This window comes from Schistocerca gregaria, chromosome 8, assembly GCF_023897955.1.
Source record: "Schistocerca gregaria isolate iqSchGreg1 chromosome 8, iqSchGreg1.2, whole genome shotgun sequence".
Classification (NCBI taxonomy): domain Eukaryota; kingdom Metazoa; phylum Arthropoda; class Insecta; order Orthoptera; family Acrididae; genus Schistocerca; species Schistocerca gregaria.
The window spans coordinates 278,367,115-278,374,715 of NC_064927.1; the positions used below are offsets into that span (position 1 = coordinate 278,367,115).

The 7,601-nt window shown below is 42.4% G+C and overlaps 1 pseudogene; it reads right to left on the reverse strand.

Moving 5' to 3' along the window:
- Positions 1–1,728: 1,728 nt before the first annotated feature.
- On the reverse strand, positions 1,729–1,846 carry LOC126285672 (5S ribosomal RNA; annotated as a pseudogene).
- Between the last annotated feature and the right edge of the window lie 5,755 nt (positions 1,847–7,601).

Consider the following 7,601-nt stretch of genomic DNA (forward strand, 5'->3'; position numbering starts at 1 on the left):
ATAACGATTTCTGGTGGTAGAGTGTGTGTCTAGCCGTATTGTCGAAGTAATAAAGTGTTGTGGGAACGCTGGACGCAACAAATTCAAATCGTTCTCGGAGATGTTTATCGCAACGCCTCTGCGTTCTGTGGGGTTATTATGGAACGATAGAGACTCTGGGAACTCCGAGACTATTTTGCGAATACAGAACGAAGGTGTGCCAGCTGCTGCCAAATGCCTGACACAGCAAAGTAGAACAGTTCTCAGAAATGTTTGTCAGGACGTGTCTGAGACCTCTGGCGTTGTCATGGAACGACAGCGACTCTGGGAACTCCCTGGCCATTTTGCAGGCACGGGACGGATTGTGTCGACAGCTTCAAAATGTTACTTTCCCGTTAACTGTAATATCTGTGGTTCCCAGGCCACAGTTATACGAGGAAATTCATCAGGGATGAGCAAGAGGGGTGATCACTTCTGAGACAGCAAATCAAAGGGACACAGCAACTGAGAACGTGGCAAAGGCAGTCGGCGGTGGGTCTAGAGACGGGGTTGGGTGTATGTGGACAGTGTTGAGCGTGTCACGGGGAGTTGGAAGTAGACCAAAGGAAGCGGTAGCAATTTTGTCTTGACAGCTGGGCTGCGGAGAGATGCAGCGCTCACTGGTAAAGGTAAAGCGCCACAGGGAACGTTCTGTATCTTTTTATTTATGTGTGAGAGCGAGTATTTGTTACAGGATTGAAAACTGGAGAAAATGAGAGTGTCTGTTTTACCAGTTCTCAGAAAGGTTGGTAAAGGATAGAAATGTTTATTGAAGAATAAGAATAAAATCCTTTTACCTTTTAATTTATATCGTGATGTCTTTTTAACATTTGGTAAGTGCTACGAGCCGAGCTTTTATTTTCAGTGTCCGGCATAATCTGTTTGTGGTAAGACGTAGGAATGGTACAGTATGTGTGAAACCCTGGTCCAATGTAGTAGAGGGGTTGATGGTACTAATCAGATCAGGTTCAGTAAGTAAATTATTAATGTAAATTTATGTATAGTTGCCTGTCTTCCTCCACTGACATCGTTACAGTTTGAAGATCTTTATTAACGGAAACCGATGTTCGGTGAATTATTTCATTCCCGTCCAAGCCAGACTGTTTCCCACGTTCTCCCTTTAACCAAAGCGTGACCAGAATAGAGCACAAAAATATCTCCAGACAGAAGTACCACTAAACGAGCCGTCACATAATTACTACTGCTTGCTACACAACATTACAACACTACTATCGACTCACTAACCCATTACATAATAATTATTACTACCGTTACTTGTAGCGTCACTATGTCTACATACACGAAGGCGTCCTAAAAAGTAATTCCTCCGTATTCACGTAAAAACTTTTAAAGCTTTTTAAATAACATAAACTTTATTAACATTCTACATCTTTATTCTCCATGTCTACATATTTATATTTTTTATGTGGCCCTCTACGAATTCCTCTCCTTCGTCAATCTCTTCATCTCAGGATTGCATTTGCAACCTACGTCCTCTACTATTTCACTCCTACCAAACAGGCCATGAAGGCCCAACGGTACCGAACGCCGTGTCTTCCTCAGCCCACAGGCATCCCTGGATGTGGATATGGAGGAGCATGTGGTCAGCACACCGCTCTCCCGGCCGTACGCAGCTTCCGAGACCGGAGCCGCTACTTCTCAATCAAGTAGCTCCTCACTTTGCCTCACAAGGGCTGAGTGCACGCCGCTTGCCAACAGCACTCGGCAGACCGGATGGTCACCCATCCAAATGCTAGCCCAGCACGACAGCGCTTAACTTCGGCGATCTGATGGGAACCGGTGTTACCACTGCGGCAAGGCCGTTGGCCCTCAACTATTTTCTGGATATATTCCAATCTCTATCTTCTTCTACAGTTTTTGCCCTCTACAGCTCTCACTGGTACCATAGAGATTATTCCCTAATGTCTTAAAACAAGTCGGGCCCTGTCACTCCGCTCCTACGCCTTGATAGTTTTTATTCTGCTGAGCACCTCCTCAGTCCTTATGTTATAAGTCTACATAATTTCCAACATTGATTGATTAATTAATTGAGAGGGATTATGGGACCAAACGGCGACGTCATCACTCGCGCGATTCCGAAGTCACAGAAGAAAGAGGGTAGGCTAAAGGTAGACGGATCCAGTCAGGGGAGTCAAATTATAAAATAATAAACATTAAACACACACATTAAAGGCATAAAAGGTGAGTCTAAATCCAAAAAACTGGAAAAACGTGGAGGTGGCGGTCATGGGGCCACAGACCGAGAACGCTGCAAAAGAAGTCTCAGGCACAACCAACCTGTCCCTGCTCCAAGCCTAAAGTAAAACTTACACCTGGAAATAAAAACCACTTTCACGGAGGAAACTGAGGACCAGTTCAACCATCTATGAATCGTCTGCTAACATTAAATTTAAGAAATCCGGAAGACTACACAAAATACGAAGAGCCGAAAGAAGGGGACATTCCACCAATATGTGAAACATCGTCAGTCTGGCTCCGCAACCACATTGTGGGGGTGGGTCGTTACGTGAGGGGGAACAATGGGTGGCCGGACGGGGTGGCCCGGCGGTTCTAGGCACTACAGTCTGGAACCGTGTGACCGATACGATCGCTGGTTCGAATCCTGCCCCGGGCATGGATGTGTTTGATGTCCTTAGATTAGTTAGGTTTAAGTAGTTCTAAGTTGTAGGGGACTGATGACCTCACCAGTTAAGTCCCAAAGTGCTCAGAGCCATTTGAACCATTTGAACAATGGGTGAGCCAGGTATTACCAATGCTTAAACGACATAAAACAGTGGACTCCTTCCGACAGGAACTGAAGGAAGAGCGCCAAACTACAGTAGACTCCTTGATTGTGCGGAGTTTATTACTATGAGTAGTAGCGCTCCAGATGGCATTCCACTTTTGGGTAAAGAGAGATTTGACTTAGATCCGCATATCCGAAGCTGGAATCATGAAAGGAAATGACAGGTAAATATCTGATTCTCTAGGCAAATGGTCAGCCAGTTCATTCCCTGCGATGCCCCAATGATTTTGGACCCAGACAAAGATGACTGAACAGGCTGTACGCTAAGGGCAGAGAGAAGGTCATGGATAGCAGAGACCAAAGGGTGATGAGAGTAGCATCAGTCGATAGCCTGCAGGCTGCTCATAAAGTGTGAACAAATTAAAACTCTGCGGAGGGAGGCCTGAGAAGCAAAAAGGAGGGCCCTGTGTATGGCTAGCTCTGCTATGAACACGCTATATGATACCGGCAATAAATGGTGTTAGAAGCCAGTACGAGACGTGAAAGCGTAACCTACCTTATCGATTGTCTTAGAACCATCAGCATCATACGCCTCAAATGCTTCTCTTCTGTTCCGGCTCTCCCACCGTCGATGTTTTGCTACAATACAACGTTGCGGTCCAAAACTACATTGTCAGAAATTTGTTCCTCAAATTAAGGCCTGCGTTTGGGAACAGTGGACTTATTTGGCTAGGAATTCTCTCTTTTCCTGCGTAGGTTCGCTTTTTATGTCCTCCTCGCTTCGTCCCACATGGGTTATGTTGCTTCCAAGGTAGGTTGATGCATTCCTCTCTACTTCATTATCACCAATTTTGATGTTAAATTTCTTACTGTTCTCGTTTCTGCTGCTTCTCGTCACTTTCATTTTTTTCGGTTTACACTCAATCGATATTCTGAACATATTGGATTCTTCATTCCATTCAACAGGCGTTGTAATTCTTCTTCACTTTCACTGAGGAAAGCAATGTCAACAGCGAATCTTATCATAGACATCCTTCCATCTTGGATATTAAACCGCTCCTTCAATTTTTCTTTAATTTCTATCATTGCTTCTTCGACTATAGATTTAACAACAGGGGCGAAAGTCTGCGTCCCTCTCTTATACCGTTTTCAATCCGAGCCCTTCGTTCTTGGTCATCCAGTATCATTGTTTCTTTTGGGTTCTTGAACATACCGTATATTATGCGTCTTTCCCCATAGCACACTACTATGTTCCCAGAATTTCGAAAATCTTGTTGCATTTTACATTGTCGAAAATTTTTCTAGGTTGATAAATCCTGTGAGGGTGTCTTAATTATTGTCCATTCTTTGTTCGATTATAAACCGCAATATCAGAGCTCCATCCCAGGTGTCTTCACCGTTTCTGAAGCCAAACTGATGATCATCTAAGAGATCCTCAACTTTCTTTTCGATTCTTCTGTATATGATACTTGTTAGCGACTTGGATGCATGAGCTGTTAAGCTGAATGTGTGATAGTTCTCATAATTATCAGTCCATGCTGTCTTCGAAATTGTGTGGATATATTTTATCGAAAGTCTGATGGTACCGCACTATTCTCATTTATTCTACGCTCCAGCGTGAATATCGTCTGGTTTGCGATTCTCGCAGTTATTTTAGTAACTGTGATCGAATTTTATGTATAATTTCTGCCCTATTTGATCTCAAGTCTTCCACAGCTCTTTAAGATTGTGATTAATGCTGGATTCTCTATGTCTTCGCTTCAACTCCTTATTGCGTGATTCATCAGACAAGTACTGCCCCTCATAGAGCCCTTCAGTGTGCTCTTTTCACCTATCAGCTCTCTCCTCTGCGTTCAGTAGCGGAATTCCCATTGCACTCTTAATTATAGCATCCTTGCTTATAATTTCACTGAAATCTGTTATAACTGTGTGATATTATGAGGCACTCCTTCCAATGATCATATCTTTTTTCGATTTCTTCACATTTTTGATGCAGCCATTTAGTCTTGGCTTCCATGCATTTGCTGTTTATTTCATTCCGAAGTCATTTATATTGCTGTCTTTTCCTGAGAACTTTTGTAGTTGAACCATCTAAGTATTTCTGTTTTTTAAGGTATCTCCTCAGTCATCATCCTTCTCTGCTACATCTGTGATTGCCCTTTTAGAAATGACCACTCCTGTTCAACTGAACTGCCTTCTCTCGTATTCCTTATCGCACTCTCTACATCCTTAGCGAACTTCAAACAAGCCTCATCATTCCTGAGTACTTCAGAACCCCACTTCCATCCACATTGATTCTTTCGAACAATCCTCTTAAACTTCAGTCTACCTTTCATCATTACTTGATTGTTTCTGAGTCTACACCTCCTCCTGGGTACGCCTTACAATCCAATATCTCTTTTCGACATCTCTATTTGACCATGATGTAATCCAGTTGGAATTATTCTTTGTCTTCAGATCTCTCCCAAGTACACTTCCTCCTCTACTTGCCCAAACCACATAAAATTTATTGCAGACAGTCACATATTTCTGAAAATACTGTTGCAAGATCTTAAATAGATTATCAGTCGCCAGTGTGGTACAGTACTGAACGCACTTCGGAAACCTAGGGCGACTGAATATGCCCATTTACTTGCATTTATTATTTGATAAACATTAAGTGTCGAAAAGGAAAGGTGAGCTCGTGTTTCTATTTATTTATTTTTTATAAATCTCATAGCGTGCTGTTAACCTGAACAAAATTTATCTTCCTGCCCTAATATGCGTAACATTCAACCTCAGAATATGTCTTAAGATTCTACAACAGAGAGACCTTAGGGTACCAGCCTGCAGTTCTGTACATCCCTTATTTTACCATTGTTGCAAACGTATACACTTCTGCCAGTTAAACTTGAACGTCAGAAAAGAGAAGATACATCTCCATTTTACTTATTGTGTATAAACTATATAACAGGAAGAAGACATTATTAAATTTTTAGGTGATTCTAGATATAAAGGATATGAAATGTAGTGTGCAGATGTTTCCACTCTGGAAGGAACAATAGCTCTAAGGACGCTGGGCATCGAGTCGAACTGCTTGGATGACAGATGTGGGTGCGTCGTTTGATACTACTTCAACTTTGCTCCAGATCCTACCAGTCACAGTGTCTGGCTAGTAGTGGCGTGCCAGCTTCACTGCAACCCATGACGAGAGGTTTTCCAAGGGAGACATCTGAAGAACTTGCTCTTCAGGGTGACAGTCGTATATCCACTGTATCGACAACAAGTATTCTTTTCTTATCTTGTTTAAGGATGACACCACGCAAAACGGGATGTCGCCACTGTTTTTAACACGTTGTTGTTGTTGTTGTTGTTGTTGTTGTTGTCTTCAGTCCTGAGACTGGTTTGATGCGGCTCTCCATGCTACTCTATCCTGTGCAAGCTGCTTCATCTCCCAGTACCTACTGCAACCTACATCCTTCTGAATCTGCTTAGTGTACTCATCTCTCGGTCTCCCTCTACGATTTTTACCCTCCACGCTGCCCTCCAATGCTAAATTTGTGATCCCTTGATGCCTCAAAACATGTCCTACCAACCGATCCCTTCTTCTAGTCAAGTTGTGCCACAAACTTCTCTTCTCCCCAATCCTATTCAATACCTCCTCATTAGTTACGTGCTCTATCCACCTTATCTTCAGTATTCTTCTGTAGCACCACATTTCGAAAGCTTCTATTCTCTTCTTGTCCGAACTAGTTATCGTCCATGTTTCACTTCCATACATGGCTACACTCCAAACAAATACTTTCAGAAACGACTTCCTGATACATAAATCTATATTCGATGTTAACAAATTTCTCTTCTTCAGAAACGCTTTCCTTGCCATTGCCAGTCTACATTTTATATCCTCTCTACTTCGACCATCATCAGTTATTTTACTTCCTAAATAGCAAAACTCCTTTACTACTTTAAGTGTCTCATTTCCTAATCTAATTCCCTCAGCATCACCCGACTTAATTTGACAACATTCCATTATCCTCGTTTTGCTTTTGTTGATGTTCATCTTATATCCTCCTTTCAAGACACTGTCCATTCCGTTCAACTGCTGTTCCAAGTCCTTTGCCGTCTCTGACAGAATTACAATGTCATCGGCGAACCTCAAAGTTTTTATTTCGTCTCCATGAATTTTAATACCTACTCCAAATTTTTCTTTTGTTTCCTTTACTGCTTGCTCAATATACAGATTGAATAACATCGGGGAGAGGCTACAACCCTGTATCACTCCTTTCCCAACCACTGCTTCCCTTTCATGCCCCTCGACTCTTATGACTGCCATCTGGTTTCTGTACAAATTATAAATAGCCTTTCGCTCCCTGTATTTTACCCCTGCCACCTTTAGAATTTGAAAGAGTGTATTCCAGTCAACATTGTCAAAAGCTTTCTCTAAGTCTACAAATGCTAGAAACGTAGGTTTGCCTTTTCTTAATCTTTCTTCTAAGATAAGTCGTAAGGTCAGTATTGCCTCACGTGTTCCAACATTTCGACGGAATCCAAACTGATCCTCCCCGAGGTCTGCAACTACCAGTTTTTCCATTCGTCTGTAAAGAATTCGTGCTAGTATTTTGCAGCTGTGGCTTATTAAACTGATAGTTCGGTAATTTTCACATCTGTCAGCACCTGCTTTCTTTTGGATTGGAATTATTATATTCTTCTTGAAGTCTGAGGGTATTTCGCCTGTCTCATACATCTTGCTCACCAGCTGGTAGAGTTTTGTCAGGACTGGTTGTCCCAAGGCCGTCAGTAGTTCTAATGGAATGTTTACTCCGGGGGCCTTGTTTCGACTCAGGTCTTTCAGTGCTCT